The sequence below is a fragment of the Euprymna scolopes genome, chromosome 18, assembly GCF_053919585.1.
Source record: "Euprymna scolopes isolate OS-2025 chromosome 18, ASM5391958v1, whole genome shotgun sequence".
NCBI classification, from domain to species: Eukaryota; Metazoa; Mollusca; class Cephalopoda; order Sepiida; family Sepiolidae; genus Euprymna; species Euprymna scolopes.
This window is the reverse complement of record NC_136499.1, coordinates 128,827,241-128,848,005: the sequence shown is the minus strand read 5'-3', so window position 1 is coordinate 128,848,005 and position 20,765 is coordinate 128,827,241. Positions and strand designations below refer to the sequence as shown.

The following is a 20,765-nucleotide window of genomic DNA, read 5'->3' as shown; positions in this document are numbered from 1 at the left end:
ATGCCATCAGCTATAATCGAAACCAAAACTTATGAAGAATTCTTGGTAAAATTATTTATTACAAAAAATGGAAGTCTATAACAAACGACAGTCATTCGGATATATACGTTACGCACAAAATAAATAACACACACGATCCTATTAATATATAAGTTACACACAAAATAAATAACACACACGATCCTATTAATATATACGTTACACACAAAATAAATAACACACACGATCCTATTAATATATACTTTACACACAAAATAAATAACACACACGATCCTATTAATATATACGTTACACACAAAATAAATAACACACACGATCCTATTAATATATACGTTACACACAAAATAAATAACACACACGATCCTATTAATATATACGTTACACACAAAATAAATAACACACACGATCCTATTAATATATACGTTACACACAAAATAAATAACACACACGATCCTATTAATATATACGTTATACACAAAATAAATAACACACACGATCCTATTAATATATACGTTACACACAATAAATAACACACACGATCCTATTAATATATAGATTATTTCCGTTTACGCTAGTTATTTTTTATTTTTTTTATTTTCAGTCATGTTTGTTAACTGAATTATTCACAAATTATCAATTTTTACAAAATTTGATGACATATCCCATAAACAGAAAAACACATTTAAATAATGATGCAGAATGAAATTTAAAAGAAATGAAAATGCATTCTGGTAGATTTTTATGGAATTGAATTTAGAAGATGGATAAGAAACGAAGAAACATTTTCGTGGAGTTTTACAAAATTAAATAAATTTCTTTGGAAGTAAAAAAAATGACACTATTTTATTTTTTGATTTAAATAAATATTTGACTTCTAAAAAATTGAAAAAAAAAAAAAGAAGAAAATCCAATATGTAATTATCACATTTATGTTGATGTGAGAAAAACAGACACACCCACTTGTTAGGTAAAAGTTTAAAAATTGAAAATTCAGGTTTTATATCTTTTGTTCCTTGTGTGTCAGAAGAATTGAATTGATATATTTGATGATGAAACCCGTGAATTATAGTCTTTTTTTTTTTTTGCTGCAGAATTGAAAGATGAGGTGGTAGTGGTAGGAGTACAAAAGCTTTGTTTATTGTAAAGAATTGAAAACAGATACTTTTTTTATTTTTAAATGTTTGTGGAAGATTTGTAATAGATGATAAGAAAGGTGTGGACAGACACGCACACACGCTATACTGGAACTGTGGCTCCTGTCGTGTCTTGAATCTGATAATTGAGATGAAGATGAGGCTACACCGATGAACAATAAAAATCCTCAAGTCAAGATGTGTTGTATCATCGAATGGAAAACAATATAGATTTATTCTGTTTGGTACAATAATAAACATCCATGTCAGGTAGCAACAACTGATTTGTTAGTTAACTAGTTATTTGTTAGTTAACTAGTAATTTGTTAGTTAACTAGTAATTTGTTAGTTAACTAGTAAATCGCTAAGTGTTTGCCTTTCAACTCACAGCTTCAACCAATTCCAATCACATATTCTCACCACGTCACAAGATCCAAGAAGAAATCTTCCAAAGGGATAGTTTTTCTCTAATACGCTGTTGCCTGGTGATGTGTCTGCTAAGGAAACTATTAAAGCTGGAGTGCCTACAATCTGAGCCAGTGCTGCCGACAAGATCCGAACAAAAGAGTCAACAACCTGCTCTTCAGGATATGAGGTGCCTTCAATAAATTTCCAGACTTTTTTTTCGTATGAGCACTTTTACTGATAGTATGTACACAAAACTCTAGTCCCCTTCAAAGTAATCTCCTCCGGCTGCAATGCACTTGTTGTACCGTTTCAACAACTTCTGAAACGCCTCATGGAAGTTCTCTTGCATGATCGTGTCAACGACCCTCGTCGCAGCCTCTTTCATCTCCTCAATTGTCACATAACAACAGCCTCTGAGATTTTCCCTGAGCTTAGGAATAACCAAAAGTCACAGGGAACAAGGTCTGGACTATGGACATCTTTTTTTCTGATCTTCTCTGAGCGTCCTTGGGACAAACTTTACAAAAATCTTCCACATTTTCAGATCCTTACAGATATATGTGTGTACAGTTCCCACACTGACATCAAACTGTACACTTATTGTCTCTATAAACACACGACGGTCCTTATTCATGAAATTCTTTATTTGGCCAATCAACTCTGGTATTCTGACTTCCTTACTCTCCCCAAACCTCTCATCATCCATCACAGACTCCCTGCCTTCTTTGAATCTCTTATGCCACAAAAAATGTTTTGACAAGCTTCTGGGTTTGACCTTTACTCCTGATCTGAAATGGAACACGGACATCAAATCTGTTGCCAGGGACACTGGGAAAATGGTGGGATCCTTCTACCGCTCCAGAAGATATCTCACTACCGATGCAATTCTCTATCTGTATAAAAGCCAAGTACGTCCAAAGATGGAGTACTACTGCCATATCTGGGCAGGAGCTGCTAAAAATAGCCTATCCTGCCTTGGCAGAGTACAAAATAGACTTCGTGGCTTGGTGGGGGATGCCATTTTCTCTTCCCTGCAACCTCTCTCTCACAGAAGAGACGTTGCGAGCCTGTCTCTGTTTTATCATTACTTCCATGGCAAGTGCTCGTCTGAGCTCCAATCCCTTGTCCCCCCCCCTCACCAATCTTTCACGAGAAACACCCGTCTGGCTGAAACTACTGTCAACAATTTTCCCCACTCTTTATCTGTGCCTAAATCCAAACGTAGCTTCCATGAGCAGAGATTCTTTCTCAGAAGTTCACGATTGTGGAACTCTCTTCTGTTCACCTGTTTCCCACCTGACTACAACTTAGATGTCTTCAAGTCCAACATAAACAAATTCCTGACAAACCGCCCCCTTAAGTAAGACACTTTATCAAATCTCCAATACTAATGATTACTACAATACTATCCCATTGATTACTGTACATGCAATAACCCTTATCCCTGAGTGGCCTCCAGGCCTTGATAAGTGGTGACCCCCATGTAAAAAAAAAACAAAAAAAAGACAAAACTAATGCTCGATTCATGCAAAAAATGGTCTAAAAGCAGTCTGAAGTATTCCATACGTTTCTGTGGGTTTTTTTCCAAGTTTAAAACAGAATTTTATTGTAGCCTGTTCATGATATTATATTTCTGAGATGGGCATATTTGTTGATGACCCAACGCTTTATAATAGACATGAGGGCAAAACGAATGAACACATATCTAAAGCGATGGCAGAAACCCTAGGGGAAGACCTTCAATCTGTAGTGGAATGGGGACAAAAATGGATGGTCACATTCAATGCTGCCAACACTAAGCTTCTTTCTTTTAATAACTACAAGAAACCACTAATAGCTATGGTTAATTACCTGAAAGTACTTCGTTCAAACGTCTCAGCTTAACATTTACACCCCTACACAGTAGAAATCCCTAGATGTCAGAAAACCTTCTACTTTAATAGTTTCTTCCCTAGGACTACTAGACTTTGGAATTCCCTTCCGGGTTCCTGCTTCCCTGACTGTACTGACATGCAGAAATTCAAATGTAATGTAAACAGATATCTTGCTGCTCAACTCCCTACATAGTATCCCTGCAAATTATGTCCCAGATAATAGCCTCCTACATCAAAGTGTACACTGTGCCTTGTTCGGGGTGAAAGTGCAATAAAAAAAATAAAAAAAAATTTTTTCTCTCGTGATAGTGGGTGAATGTCAGGCATCCGATAGAATGCCCCATTCCCATTAAAATTTCTTTTCTCTCGACTATTATTTGTGATGACTTGTTTCTCGTGCACTTTATAGGCTGAAGTATTTCATCCGTCCACCAATCGAAAGGGTCAAAAGAGAACGAACGAAAAGATTTACGAAGTTTCATAAAGTTGGTATTATTTAATTCATCGACCAAACAACATCTACTTTCTACATCGTTACTCCGCACTTTGCTGATAAACAAGTCATACTTCGATTTCGCTTTAATCTTGGGGTGAGTCCTTATCGTTCAAAGCCGTTGATTTTTTTTGTAGGCACAAAACGAAACTATCTAACGCCAAATGTTGAGTCAAAGACCTTTGGAAAGCCGCCACTAAAAGCAGAGGATAAAAACCTGGCCTATCAGACACTCGTATAAAAACCTGGCCTATCAGACACTCGTATAAAAACCTGGCCTATCAGATGCTAGTATAAAAATTATCAGGTGAGATGAGAGATCTCTCAGGGAAAAATATGGAAAATCGTTATCATTCGCGGGTGAAGTGGAAAAGTCGGCTATGGCGACCGATATCAAAAACAAAATTTCGTTTGGAGTTGCTTTTTCTATTTTAAAGCAAATTAACCCTTTTCAGTTTATTTAATGTCGAAACATAAAACTTGCTGTAAAAATGTTGCTTTGTCTTCGATTAGGTTTCTGCTTTTTGCACATCAGGTTATCTGATCCTGCCTTTTCTTTTTCTTCATCCGCTTTTGATATTTGTGATGCTGTGTCTTGAATTTTGAGCTGGACAATACTAAACAATGTCTCATGCCTGCGCTCTATCTAATCTGGTCAAAAGATCACCTCTAGTGTTGAGACGATTAATCAGAACAAGAAATCAGAAAAATAATTTAGTGTTGAGACGATTAATCAGAACAAGAAATCAGAAAAATAATTTAGTGTTGAGACGATTAATCAGAACAAGAAATCAGAAAAATAATTTAATGTTGAGACGATTAATCAGAACAAGAAATCAGAAAAATAATTTAATGTTGAGACGATTAATCAGAACAAGAAATCAGAAAAATCAAAACTTTTTGAGGTATTGATATCGGAAAAATTTGAACCGAATTTCCAATTCTAAAAACGATTCTTTTATTTATTTATTTATTTATTTATTTATTTATTGTAACTAATTTTCTACTTTATTATTAATGATAAAATAAAAATATTTGATTTTTAAACTACCTGTAAAATTAAAATTTAAAGACCATAATAATGAATTTACGTAAAAAAGGCATAAATGAAACATAAACGAACATTTTACAATGGGTCTATCAAAATCTTCGATAAAACACATAACGCGAAAAGATGGTGCTTAAAAAAATGAAAGTCTCTTTTTGGGATTAGGTAGTTTAAGAATCAGAATCAGTAATTGTATCTGAATCGGTGGTAGTGCTGGTATTGCTATCATCATCCCGTAACTACGTTAAGATCGGTCTTCGTCACTCTACCACGCTTCCTAGTGTTTGGGATATCCAGATGCACGATGGAGTTAATGCAAAAGGTGTCATATTATACATGACTGAACCACCAGTAACACTGTATATTGCACTTGGTGCACTGGGTATATTTGCCAAGTAGTTTTTGAAATTCATTTTCATGAATCCAGTTGCTCTTATAATTATTGGAATGCTGTAATTGAAACCCTATTTTTTTTTTCAATTGAAGGAGCAAGGACCAAGGTTTCATTAAAAAAACAAAAACAAAAAAAACGTGTTTTTAAAAAAAAAAAAAGGTTTTAAACTTCGGACTTTACAGGTAAATTTCTAAAAAAAAACACTACTTTTTTTGTTTTAAATTTGAATATATTATTTATTGATCTTTTATCTTCAATTTGTGATATATAAAACTTTGGTGAGTAAATTAATTATTTACTTTTTAATAGACATTTCAAAATGGGGAGGGGGCGTGAATTATAAAAAATAACTTTTGTCTAAAATATTATATTCGGTTTATTGAAAAGAGCATAAAATTTCACATTGACCCTGAAAATATCGTAAAAATAGAATCAATAGAAAAATTTTGATAGATTTTTAAAGTTTAAAAATTGAAAAATACTGAACTCGTTAAAATCAATTAATTTCATTACTGTTTTTAAAAAAAAAAATAATAATATTTCTATTACTTTTTATACAACTTTAATAGTTTATTTTGGAAGTATAATCCATAAAGAAAATAAACAGCCCACTTTTAAAAGAGAAATTACGAGTTTTTTTTAATATTTTATTCGCAGTTTCGTGTTAGGGGTGTCAAAAATTCCTACAAAAATTCTGATACACCTAATGATTCACTAACAATGTTCTTCATCTTACAAACTAACGACGGTCAGACAAACAGAAACGAATATAACAATTACATACATTTTCTTCACCAAACACGAATTTGCATAAATGAACATTTACTGATTAAAAATAATTTTATATTTTTTATAGAATTTATAAAAATTTTCTGTTATAAAATTTCGCTTTTTTTTTTTTTCCTTTTAATTCTTCATTTACAAAACTCTGTTCATGTTTTTAATCAGCACTTACTAACTGGTGACCCTTCTAGTTTTCCAGTTTCTTCATTAAAACATAACTTTTATGTCCCAATTTATAATCGTTGTTGGTGTGGTTCTTGGCGTCGTCTAAAATGGCCTCTATCACAGTCAAAGACCATCTCACAGATTTATTTCAGTTGACATAAAATAAGGGATTATTCAGTAGTAGTAGTAGTAGTAGTATTAGTAGTGAAGCTAAACCGTCTTCTCACTTTTGGAATCCTATAAATGTACCTTTTGAATCCTATAAATGTACCTTTTGAATCCTATAAATGTACCTTTGGAATCCTATAAATGTACCTTTGGAATCCTATAAATGTACTTTTGGAATCCTATAAATGTACCTTTGGAATCCTATAAATGTACCTTTTGGAATCCTATAAATGTACCTTTTGGAATCCTATAAATGTACCTTTTGGAATCCTATAAATGTACCTTTTGGAATCCTATAAATGTACCTTTTGGAATCCTATAAATGTACCTTTGGAATCCTATAAATGTACCTTTGCAATCCTATAAATGTACCTTTGGAATCCTATAAATGTACCTTTGGAATCCTATAAATGTACCTTTGCAATCCTATAAATGTACCTTTGGAATCCTATAAATGTACCTTTGGAATCCTATAAATGTACCTTTGGAATCCTATAAATGTACCTTTTGGAATCCTATAAATGTACCTTTTGGAATCCTATAAATGTACCTTTGGAATCCTATAAATGTACCTTTGCAATCCTATAAATGTACCTTTGGAATCCTATAAATGTACCTTTGGAATCCTATAAATGTACCTTTGGAATCCTATAAATGTACCTTTTGGAATCCTATAAATGTTCCTTTGGAATCCTATAAATGTACCTTTGCAATCCTATAAATGTACCTTTGGAATCCTATAAATGTACCTTTGGAATCCTATAAATGTACCTTTGGAATCCTATAAATGTACTTTTGGAATCCTATAAATGTACCTTTGGAATCCTATAAATGTACCTTTTGGAATCCTATAAATGTACCTTTTGGAATCCTATAAATGTACCTTTTGGAATCCTATAAATGTACCTTTTGGAATCCTATAAATGTACCTTTGGAATCCTATAAATGTACCTTTGGAATCCTATAAATGTACCTTTTGGAATCCTATAAATGTACCTTTTGGAATCCTATAAATGTACCTTTGCAATCCTATAAATGTACCTTTGGAATCCTATAAATGTACCTTTGGAATCCTATAAATGTACCTTTGCAATCCTATAAATGTACCTTTGGAATCCTATAAATGTACCTTTGGAATCCTATAAATGTACCTTTGGAATCCTATAAATGTACCTTTGGAATCCTATAAATGTACCTTTGGAATCCTATAAATGTACCTTTGGAATCCTATAAATGTACCTTTGCAATCCTATAAATGTACCTTTTGGAATCCTATAAATGTACCTTTTGGAATCCTATAAATGTACCTTTTGGAATCCTATAAATGTACCTTTGGAATCCTATAAATGTACCTTTTGGAATCCTATAAATGTACCTTTGGAATCCTATAAATGTACCTTTGGAATCCTATAAATGTACCTTTGGAATCCTATAAATGTACCTTTTGGAATCCTATAAATGTACCTTTTGGAATCCTATAAATGTACCTTTTGGAATCCTATAAATGTACCTTTTGGAATCCTATAAATGTACCTTTGGAATCCTATAAATGTACCTTTTGGAATCCTATAAATGTACCTTTTGGAATCCTATAAATGTACCTTTTGGAATCCTATAAATGTACCTTTGGAATCCTATAAATGTACCTTTGGAATCCTATAAATGTACCTTTTGGAATCCTATAAATGTACCTTTTGGAATCCTATAAATGTACCTTTTGGAATCCTATAAATGTACCTTTTGGAATCCTATAAATGTACCTTTTGGAATCCTATAAATGTGCCTTTTGGAATCCTATAAATGTGCCTTTTGGAATCCTATAAATGTGCCTTTTGGAATCCTATAAATGTACCTTTTGGAATCCTATAAATGTGCCTTTTGGAATCCTATAAATGTACCTAAGACTTTTTTTCTTCCATTTTTACTTCAGTCAGCGTTCTCACAAAGCAAATGGCCCCCTTTCTGGCGTTCTCACTTGATCTCGATATAAAATACATAAATATTCGAATATTCGTGTAAAGTTCTCCTTTATGTATCAAACATTAGTAAAGAAGTTGAGAACATAATTTTCCTTTCACCATTTAAATAGTATTTTTATTTATTTTTTTTTTATCCCTTTCTTGTGATCTCTTGTTTTACTGGATTCCAGGACAAAAAAATTCATCTAGTCTGGTGGAATATCCAGCTTCGTGTTGTTACTTGATGTAACATCACTTTGAGAAGGTGCACCATTTCTTGTAAATGCCAGTGTGAGTTAGCCATACTGAGGAGATCTTATTTGAATATGTGAATAAAATGTGATTTTGGATATTTAGTCAGGGTAAATTATCCTCGTGTTGTCAGGTTGAAGGAAGGGGGTAAATGACGTCATAAATCTCTCATTATTACTTTGCATTATTGTAAGTTTAGCGTCAAGGGCGTTTTGAGTGCCACTTAATTACATGCCATCCAATATGAAGTCCTTCAGGTAAAGGAAATACATGCGAGTTTGCAATAAAGTATCGCTACGCACTTATCCTTAGTCTTTTTTTTTTTATTTCTTATTATGGCCGGCTGGGGGTGGGGTTAAAATCTTTAGCTCTTGGGAACAGCTGTTAAATGTGGATGATATCATCTCTACCAAATATAAGTTGCTAAGGCGTGAAATGAATGTGTACAAGCGTTTTTAGATGTAGATTTTGAACTGTATTTGGGCAGCATTTTATCATTTAAGCAAACATTGTTACAAATAACAGAACGCTTCTGTTTAATTGTAGCCTTTTTATTATATTATTTAGATCTATCATATATATATATATATATATATATATATATATATATATATATATACAAAGTCATGAACAGTACATAGGGTCCAAGCAAAGTTGGGCTGAACATAGGGTCCAAGCAAAGTTGGGCTGAACTGCTAGTATATGTATCTATCTATCTATCTATATATATCTATATATATATAGATATATATAGATAGATAGATACATATACTAGCAGTTCAGCCCAACTTTGCTTGGACCCTATGTACTGTTCATGACTTTGTATATATATATCTATATCTATATATATATATCTATATATATCTATATCTATATATATATATCTATATATATATATATATATATCTATATATATATATATCTATATATATATATATATATATCTATATATATATATATATATATATATATATATACATATATTAAAACGTTTGACTCATGTCCAGGTAACCTACAGCTAAAGTTTCAAGTGTTTGGACCCAAATTGGTGGAGGAGTTTGGTAGAGTCTGCAAAGGTCAACTCTTTCAGCTTTTATCTCTCCCTTCCCCTGTGGACTGACTCTGCTACCTCAACTGTTCTACATCTAATAACCCAAGCACGGTCTGCTATTCTTTCAACATGACTAAATCAGCAAAACATTGTTATAAGCTTAAAAAAAACAACAAAAAAAAACAATCGATGACTGTTGTGGCACATTGTACATTAGACAAATAACTAAAAAAAAAAAAAAGGAATGGAAAAAAGGTTCAGTATTGTAATTTTTACAAAAAGGATTTCAGAGTACATTGTGATGTCATATATCCTATCTCCCTCGCTTTTCTCTTTCTTTCTTTTTTTTTTATTATAATCACTTACATCATTCTAGTTCTCTCACTTTTTTCTTATTTAGGAATTATTTGAATCATTTGTGCCACGTGAATTCCAATCAGTTATACTATGTTAGTATTTCAGGCCATAGTTATAACAAAATCCTTAAAGAAACTTGGCAAACGTTTCTTTGTGTGTTTTCTGCATGATCTGTTTTATTTTTCTTCATTAAATAGGGTTAGTAGCTAAAAAAAACAAACTATCTGCTGTGTAAGAAATCTTCCCGCCAGTAAAATATCCCAATGTTACAGGCCTGTTATAGGAATGGCCTTGATTTAACACTAATCATTATAAACTGTTTTTGTGTTATCGGCAACTCCAGTAACTCTCGCTTTTCCTTTTTTGTCCCTCAGTCCTCATTTCCAATGAGTGATTTTTCTGACAAAGGGTGAAGAAAAAGCTGCTTTCCAGGTCGGTAATACTTCGTGAACAGTAGCCTGAAATGTCGGAAATTTTTCTGTTTCTATGTCTGTCCTTGTGACCACGTCACTAGTAAGGGTGCTGGAGGTAAACGTTTCATCTGGGCTGACGTTACCCGCCTGATAGTCAGGGACCCGAACCTTGTTAACCACTAAGGAGGCTGTCCTATCAGCAGGTGTAAAGTACTGGGGCTGCTGTATTGCCATTTGGTGAATGGATTTTGGACCATGCAGTAGTTTCTGGTGGGGCCTCTCGATGCCATACTAGTGGGTAATTGTTACAGCTTTACCTTATCATGTGCTACAAAAAGAAATTCCTCTCTTTCTCTCTCTTACTTTCCCTCTCTGTCCTACTCTAACCAAGTCTATCGACCTGTTCCAAAAACCCCCAAAACTCAACATGAAATATCTCCAAAAGAAATATACGAATAAACCTAGAACCCCATCCTCCAATGTAGACCCCTACTACCATGTCTCCTTCTCCAACATCAGGGATCTACGTTCCAACCAAATTACAGGAGACAAAACTGGACTTACTCTTTCTAAGCGAAACTGGACTAGGGCCGACCTCTCCCCTAGATGAGTTCATAATAAAAGGATACTCTAACTTAACATCTAATTCTGACCCCAAGATCGCCATGGGCATGGAATATGCGCCTACATTAAAGATGGCTTCCCGTGTGGTAGAGATATCTCCAGAGAAGACTCTAATTTACCTTATATGTGCTTCCGGGTTGCACTTGCTTACACTACCGCATTCATATTTGCTCTCTATAGCCCCCACAACAGCAGGGTTACTGTCCTTAAGAGTATATCTGAGAAAATTGACCTCATCCTGTCTGCTCATCTTTCGGCTACCATTCACATTTACGGTGACTTCAATGTCCATAATGTGGAATGGCTGACCCACTCAAATAAGACAGATGATGAGGGGAGGTTCTGTCATGATTTTGCCATTACCTATGACCTCACTCAGATTGTTCACGAACCCACCCGTGTGCCCGATACTACTGGTCAGTATGCAAGCCTTCTAGACCTTTTTCTCACAACTTCCCCTGAGCTATGTTCATGTTCTGTTCTATCTCCTCTGGGATCCTCTGATCACACAATTGTTTCAGTTAAGATAAAAAAGTAAATATAATAAGTCTTCAGATGTACCTCTCTACCGTACTGTATATCGATACTCAATGGCTGACTGGGATAGCTTCCATACATTCATATCTGATCTACCTCTGCATTCCATGTTTAAAAAGGATGTGTCCTCTATAGTATCAGACCTGACCGAATGGTTAATTGTAGGCATAGACTGATTCATACCATCCAAAAAATTCTGACAAAAACCTAACAGCCAGCCATGGTTCTCCCCAGAATGTACTGCTGCCTCGCACACAGAAATCACTTTTTCCATAGCTACCAACGTAATAGATGTATTGAGACTAAAGCTGCTTTCAGGACTGCCAGCAACCACTGTCAAGGAGTAATAAAAAATGCAAGAGAGCTATATGCTCAGTCCGTCAAATCCAAAGTAGCTGAGCAGCGGCTTGGTTCCCATCAGTTTTGGCAAATAGCAAACAGGATCTTGAACAGAAGTGTGCGTTCTATCCCAACTATCATCAATGGACCTGAGGTCATCTCATTAGCATCAGACAAGGCCAAACTATTCGCCAAGAACTTTGCAGCTAACTCTACCCTCTGCGATAAAAGGCATCAACTCTCCGTATTTCCTCCTGCAACAGACAACACACTATCCAACATACAAATATCTGTGCACGAGGTCGCCAAACTAATCAAGAACCTTGATTCCAGTAAAGCAACTGGCCCAGATGGCATTCCAATTATAGTGTTGAAAAAGCTTCGACCAGAACTTGCCCCCTTCTTACAAAACTGTTTAAACATTGCCTTAAGGAGAAGTGCTTTCCAACACCCTGTAAAACCTCGTCACTATGCCCTGTATTTAAGAACTCAGATGATAAGTCATCTCCCTCTCAGTATAGACCAATAAGTCTCTTGTGTGTCATGAGTAAGTTAGTGGTATCCATATTAAATAAAGAAGTAGTCAACCACCTCAGCAGAAATAACCTCCTTAGTGACATGCAATATGGTTTCCGTTCTGCTAGATCTACAGCTGATGTGCTAACAGTTATATCCCATAGGATTAGTGAGTCTCTTGACAAAGGCTTCCTTTCTAGGGCAATTGCTCTTGACATATCAAAGGCCTTCGATAAGGTATGGCATAAGGGCCTACTTCACAAGATTTCCAACTACGTACGGTATTACTGGAAATGTTTTTTTTTTCAGTAATTAAATCATTTCTCTCTGATAGGTTCATAAGAGTAGTGGTTGATACACAGCAATCAGAGGCCCACAGTATTAATGCTGGAGTCCCTCAAGGGTCCATCCTGGGCCCAACTCTCTTCCTGATCTACATCAATGATCTCCCAAAACACATACTAAAATCATTCGTTGACATCTATGCTGATGACACGACCATCTACGGCAACACATCAAATGTTGTAAATGACAAAGCTCTCTCTGATTCTCTCTCCTCTGATCTTGAGCGCGTGGTTCAGTGGGGGAAGGGATGGCTGGTCACTTTTAATGCACCTAAAGGCAAGCTCCTATCTTTACATCATCAACGTTCTGATCCGCATCTGGTATCAATTGAAATGGATGGCTCTCGTCTTGGGGAGGCTTCATGTTTTGACAAGCTCCTGGGTTTGACCTTTACTCCTGGTCTGAAATGGAACACGTATATCAAGTCTGTTGCCCGGGCTGCTGCGAAAATGGTGTGATCCTTCTACCGCTCCAGAAGATATCTCACTACTGATGCAATTCTCTATCTCTATAAAAGCCAAGTACGTCCAAAGATGGAGTACTGCTGCCACATCTGGGCTGGAACTTCAAAAAACAGCCTATCCTCCGTTGACAAAGTACAAAATACACTTTGTGGCTTAGTGAGGGATGCTCTCTTCTCTTCCCTGCAATCTCTCTTCCACAGAAGAGACGTTGCGAGTCTGTCTTTGTTTTATCGTTATTTCCATGGCAAGTGCTTGTCCGAGCTCCAATCTCTGGTTCCCCCTCATGATAAACACCCATCTAGTTAAAACCACTGTCAGTAATTTCCCCCACTCTTTATCTGTGCCTAAATCAAAACATAGATTCCATGAACATAGCTTTTTTCTGAGAAGTGCACGCCTGTGGAATTCTCTTCCGTTTGCCTGTTTCCCACCTGACTTCAACTTGGACGTCTTCAAGTCCAACATAAACAAATTCCTGATTAATCGCCCCCTTGAGTAAAACACTTTATCAAATCTCCAATACCAACTATTACTACGATACTATACTATCCCATTGATTATTGTACACAAAATAACCCTTATCCCCGAGTGGCTTCCGGACCTTGATAAGCGGTGATCCCCATGTAAAAAAAAAAAAAAAAAAAAATTTTTTTTTTTCCGGTAACGCTGGTAAACATTGGTTAATAGTATCGAAAAGTTTAAACCATTTTCTGTTTTAATATGAGACCGAAATATAAACAGTACCACACAATTTGCTCCATTTTCTAACCTTCCGACCTTGTGTCACATTTCCTCGCGGTGAGAGAGAGGTAAATACTAGAAATATCGCGACCTAATGTGAGGCTACAGACGGTAAATACTGACAACCTTTCTTTGTATTCACTTTCTTATGCAATATATTCTTTTGTGCCATGTGAATTCAAATCAGTTGGTGGCATGATGCTGAGCGTGTTCCTTTATATAGGGCGAGGAGGAGGGGTGTTAGTAACTAAAATGTTTTCTTTGCTGACTAGAAAACTTTTCTCTAATAAAAGATCCCAAATGTTACATGTCCAGGCCTGTTATAGGAATGGCCTTGATTTAACAATTATCTCATTGTAGAATGTTAAAAAAAATATTGTTTCCGGTTTAAAAAAATATTGTTTCCGGTAAAGCTGGTAAACATGTATTTCATCTGTTGATAGTATGGAAAGTTAAAACTGAGGCCGAAATATAAACCGTATCACACAATTCGTATTTATTAGGGTTCTTCGAACTACTGTTCTCATCCTGGGTGTCATTTTCACAATGTTTCAGTTGAAAGCTACACCTGAAGAAAGTCGAAGGTTACTCCGACTGAAATGTTGTGAAAATGACATGGGAAGAGCAAGTTTATCGCTTGTTGTCTGAGGCGCCCTAACCGAGAAATACCACTGGGGCTACACAGACTTATTTTTGCAGGGCCATTGTGCTCCTTCTTTTGATACGCTGGCCTATTTTTTTCACCTTCCGACCTTGTCACATTTCCTCGCGATGGGAGAGAGTTAAATACCGGAAATATTGCGACCTAACGTGAGTGTACAGTCCGCAACCTTTCTTTGTATTCACTTTCTTGCACAATATATTCTTTTTGCCTAAACCGTTGTTCGACTCTTTCTGTATGACCGTTTTCTAAACAACTGGCAACAAGGTATTCGAATTAAATGAGAGGCTTTAATTCTGGAACATCCCTCGTATGATTCAATATTGGTTCATAAAATGGGATAATTTTTCATTAAAAAGGTTTTGCTTTTATTGCGCGTAAAAATTGCTTGAAAAAAAAAATAGCAGAAAGAAAAAAGGCATTTGAATGTTTCTTATTGTAAAGTGGAGGATCACTTTCCTATAAGAATTTAACGAGTAATGATCCATTTCTTGCCCTGTTATTGATAAGTCCACATGTGTGAGCAAATGTTTTGCCAATTTTGGGGCAAGAAAATCGCAATGGGACATTTTTCTTTTTTATGATTCAAATTATTTTTAATCTTTCATATTTTTTAAATTATTTTTAAATCATTCAAATTTTTTTATATATAAATAGAATCGGGTAGGAGTTACTTTCGTAAAATTGTATTTTTTTTTTTTTTTTGTAAAATTCATGGTCTCTCTCTCTCTCTCTCTCTCTCTCTCTCTCTCTCTCTCTCTCTCTCGCTATATATATATATATATATATATATATATATATATATCAACAGATTAGACTATTCCTGTAATTAACTGGTCCCTGTTGATTTTGCGGTGGGAGTTAGTTTCTGTGCAGTTCTAGGAGGTCCACCCTCCCAGACTTTACCTTCTCTCTTTATTGCTAATCGCCTGGGGCGCCCTTACCGTGAAATGCCGACGAGGCTGTCCAGGCACTTTTTGCAGGTCAGAGTGCCCTCTCCTCGAGGGTTCTGACTGCGCAATCCCACTTTCCGATCTTGGTTTCTAAGCTCTTGCAGTGAAAGAAAACTAAACGAACTATATATATATATATATATATATATATATATATATATATAAAGTAATGTGATTTATAATCAAAAAAATAAAAAAAAAAATTTTTTAATTTAAAAATCAAATTTTAATTAAATTAAAAATCAGTTTCATAAGAAGGAAGAACATCAAAGTCAATTATCTGTACGATCGTTTCGGAAATCCGTGCTTTTTATTTGTGGTATACATGAAGTCACGTAGAACAATTATACATAGTTTTTTTGGTAAGCACGGTCTCCTCATCAGCAAATTTAGGAGGATTTCTATTGAATTTAAAAGACACCAAAAATAAACCTAGCAATAAAATAAAAAGCTATAGCAAACATCTAAATGACTACTTTAAACACAGTTCCTGATTTCAAAAAAAGAAAAACTAAAAGATTCATCTGCCTTACTTTTAATAATCAATTATTAAAAATCAATTAATTTTTAGGAAGTTTCTTTTTTTTTTTTTTTTTGGCAATTCAACTGATTATAGTATATATTAATTCGAAAAAAAAACACTAATTAAAAAAAAAACATAATAAATTTATATCATCTTTTTAATTGCAACTTCAAGGTAAGTTTTTGTTCAATATGTGTATTTAAATTAAAAAAACATATTTTTTACTTATTTGAACTCTTATGTTTCATAATAAATAGAAATTTCGATAGATTTAAATATATTTTGTTCAAATTTCGAAAAAATAAATATGGTGGTGGGGGGGGCACGCACTTAAAAAAAAAAAAATTCCCCTCGTATATTTTACGGAAACTGCATTTTATTTGTAATTTTATTCTAAAATGGATAAGTATTGAAAATTTCACGAAAATCTGACCATTAGTTGATTTTTGCTAGATTTATTAAACACGAGTATGTTTTCACGGTCGAAATGCTTGGGAACGTTATTTTAAAGCGCCAATTATGTAAACACGATTTTCGTCTTGCAATTTCATTATTTTCGTGCGATGAAAATAATTTTCAAAAATTATTACGAGTTTATTTTGCCCTCTTTTAAATGGTACAAAAGTTATATTGATAATATTAATTTATAATAAAGTTACATCGGTTTACATACAGGGGGGGGGTAGCAGTGTCAGAAATTTCGTGAAAATAGTGAATAATTCCACCCCATCTTTCCAAGCTTATAACTCCTCGAAAAATGTAATTCAAGCCCTAATTTTTTTTTCAATTAAAGGAGCAAGGACCAAGGTTTTATTAAAAAAAAAAAACAAAAAAAAACAATGTGTTTTTTTTTTAAAAAAAGGTTTTAAACTTCGGACTTTACAGGTAAATTTCTAAAAAAGCGATTTTTTTTTTGTTTTAAATTTGAATATATTATTTATTGACCTTTTCTCTTCAATTTGTGATATATAAAACTCCACGACATAAATTAATTATTTACTTTTTAATAGACATTTCAAAATGAGAGGCGTGAATTATTCGACCCCCTATCTTTCTAAGCTTATAACTCCTCGAAAAATGTAATTCAAGCCCTAATTTTTTTTTCAATTAAAGGAGCAAGGACCAAGGTTTCATTAAAAAAAAAAAAAAAAAGACAAAAAGAAACAATGTGTTCTTATAAAATAAGGTTTTAAACTTCGGACTTTACAGGTAAATTTCTAAAAAAGCGATTTTTTTTTGTTTTAAATTTGAATATATTATTTATTGACCTTTTCTCTTCAATTTGTGATATATAAAACTCCACGACATAAATTAATTATTTACTTTTTAAGAGAAAGTTGAAAATGGGTGACACTTGGGGGGGGGCGTGAATTTTAAAAAAAACGTTTGTCTAAAATATTATATTCGGTTTATTGGAAAGAACATAAAATTTCACATTGACCCTGAAAATATCGTAAAAATAGAATCAATAGAAAAATTTTGATAGATTTTTAAAATTTAAAAATTGAAAAATATTGAGTTTAAAAATTGAAAAATATTGAGTTCGGAAAATTCATTACTGTTTTAAAAAAAAAAAATATTTCTATTACTTTTAAAACAACTGTAATAGTTTATTTTGGAAGTATAATCCATAAAGAAAATAAATAACCCACTTTTAACAGAGAAATTACGAGATTTTTATATTGTATTCGCAGTTTCGTGTTAGGGGTGTCAAAAATTCCTACAAAAATTCTGATACTGCTGGGGGGGAGTAATTCTGTGGTGACTTTTGGAGGTGCCTAAAGATCACAGTGTAGTATCTGATCTAATGCTACACTTTTCCTTTGCTGTCCTCGGTCAGCGAAGGAGAAATCCTTCAGGACTAAGACAATTTTTATTTTTGTTCCTATCAAGAGTGCCCGTTTTTAGGGAGCTTGGTTTTCCCCACCTTAAAAACCGACCTTGTGTCTAACTCTGCCCTCGGGGATGGAGGGGGGGGGGGAGAAGGCAAACAAATAGGAATAAATACAAATAGTTGTTAAAAAATACTTTTATAAACGTAAAAACCAATACTAAATAAAATAAACTTAATAAGTAAATATTTATGCTATATGAAGGTCGTTCCAAAAGTAAGGCCTCCTATTTTTTACTCAAAAACGAAAACGTTGACGAGCTACGAAGACTGAAGTGGTACCGTTAAAACGAACGACTTTTTGTCCTCCAGAATTTATTTTTCTAAATAGTCACCCAATTCTCAGTGCACTTTTGATGTCCCTGTCGTAAAAATCTGAAGCGTCCTTTGTCATTGACAGAATCGACGAATCTATCTCCTAACTGTGCTGAAATCAACTGCGTCGGTTTTGTAAACGTTCAACAGGTGCCGGTGAATGTTGGTCCGTTCAAGTTTTTTCTGCATGGAAGAATTCAATGAAGCATTTCTGCTTCTGGCGCACATTTATGACAGGTGTTGCTTTCTTAGTCTCGCACACCGTCAATATCTGCAACAAAGAGATGAAACTTTCAGGTCATGAATGCATAAGTTCAGTCATCATAATGCAATTTGCAATACCCCTGATCCATTCGGGCAGAATAAAAAATAGGAGACATTACTTTTGGAACATAAAATATGTAGATTATTATTCGGTAGATCACGAGATTTCTTTATTTTCCGTGCCCGTCATTCCTTTAAACCCGAGGGTCATCATCTTTAAGGAAATAACCGTCACCCTCCTACATCCTCCCCCACCCCCGCGAATAATCGCCCACGGCCATTGATTAAAGTCCATATCTACATCCGTTCCGTTCAACATATCCTGTTGGTTTCCTTTCAAACAAGTTGTATCAAATTCACGGATTAAAAACGACAAAAACTTTCGACGTCATTCAAAGGAAATAATTTATATCCTAATATTTTTTCAATCTTTATAAACAAAACATTTCGCCGTCGACCACCTAAATCGACAAAGATTAAACCATTCCTGTAATGACCTGATCCCTATTGATTGCGATGTGGTGCTAATTCTGTGCAGTTCTAGGAGGTCCACTCTGTCAGGCTTTGCCTTCTCTCTTTGGGAGAGGGTTTAGTTTATTGCTAATCGCCTGAGGCGCCCTTACCGGGAAATGCCGACGAGGCTGCCCGAGCATTTTTTTTTTTTTTGTAGGGCAGAGTAGTGCCCCTCATCGAAAACGTTGACTTTTCAATCCCAGTTTCCGACCCAGCGGTAGAAAATTAAATATTCAAGCTTAAAAAAAAAAAAAAAAAAAAAAAAAAAAGAATCAGTTTGTTGCAATTCTTTTTTTCTCGCATCAAATATTGGCATTTACGTTATTTCGTTTTGTGGATGATCATGAACCTCGGAATTAATGAAACAGGTATGTTGATTTCTTTTATTCAAACAAAATAACTTTCACATAAACGCTCGTCTAGCTACAGCCATTACCAACAATGTCCACCACTCTCTATCTGTGCCTAAATCTAAATGCGGGTTTGTATTACTCTACACATAGATTCGAAAAAGTTGTCAAAAAATATATATATATATAACAAATAAATGTTATCAAAGGCAAGATAAGTTACTTTTCTACCTAACTGGATATATTTTTCGTGTTTTTATTCAATGTAACATGTTTATTCAGCTCGAAAAGCATAGTGTTTACCGATGTATTGGAAAATTCAAAATGGCGCCCGACACTCTCTTTAACACGGTAAGTTCAGGAAAAGATGTTATAAATAATAAACTAGACAAAATACTGTTAGAAATTCGCTCATTATATGTTACCGTGACATAAGTTGAAATATATCGGTGTTTTTTTAATAGTATTTTGTCTAGTTTATTATTTATAACACCTTTTCCCAAATTTACCATGTTAAAGAGAGTGTTGGGCGCCATTTTGAATTTTCCAATACATCGGTAAACAATGTATGTTTTTCGAGCTGAATAAACATGTTATATTGAATAAAAACAAAAAAATGTATCCAGTTTGTTAGAAAAGTAACTTATCTTGCCTTTGATAACATTTATTTGTTATATATTTGTTTTTTTGACAACTTTTTCGAATCTATGTGTACAGTAATACAAACCCCTAAATGCAAATTCCATGAACAAAGTTTCTTTGCTAGAACTGCTCGCCTGTGGAACTCAATACCACAGTTCTGTGTTCCAGCTGACTACAACATGGTCATTTTCAAGTCCAATGTAAACAAGTTCTCATTGAGGCGTTCCCTTAAATAATCAAACTCTACCCAATTTTCACCGCTACAAATCATTAAACCTTATCCTCAAGTGGCTTTCAGGCCTTGATAAGTGGTGACTCTTGTATAAAAAAAAAAAAAATTAATTGAATTTAAAATTACTCCAAATATAAATAAATAAATAAATAAAAAAGTCATGACTCGTGATTTTATTTTATTTGGGGGGGGGGAGGGTGAGCGGAAAAGTCAGAAATAAATAATAAATAATAATTTTAATAAAAATCTTTTTTTTAATCTCATTATTTTTCATCTAAATCTGATTCTACCAGATCAGGCCGTCTGAACATATCGGCTTTCTAACTTAAATACACCAGACATTAAGGTTAGTTTCCCC

The 20,765-nt window shown here is 34.2% G+C and overlaps 1 protein-coding gene across 5 annotated transcripts in view; it reads left to right on the top strand.

Annotated features, from left to right (window-relative positions):
* LOC145297819 (ceramide glucosyltransferase-like) overlaps positions 1-20,765 on the top strand; it is a 393,652-nt gene that overhangs the window by 143,561 nt on the left and 229,326 nt on the right. Inside the window, exon 1 of one of the 5 annotated variants that reach the window (XM_080144134.1) lies at positions 19,474-19,551. The exons of the other annotated variants lie outside the window; for them this stretch is intronic. The gene's annotated coding sequence lies outside the window, so the exon portion shown is untranslated. Of the gene's footprint in view, positions 1-19,473; positions 19,552-20,765 lie in introns of those variants that run through there. 5 annotated transcript variants of the gene reach the window in all.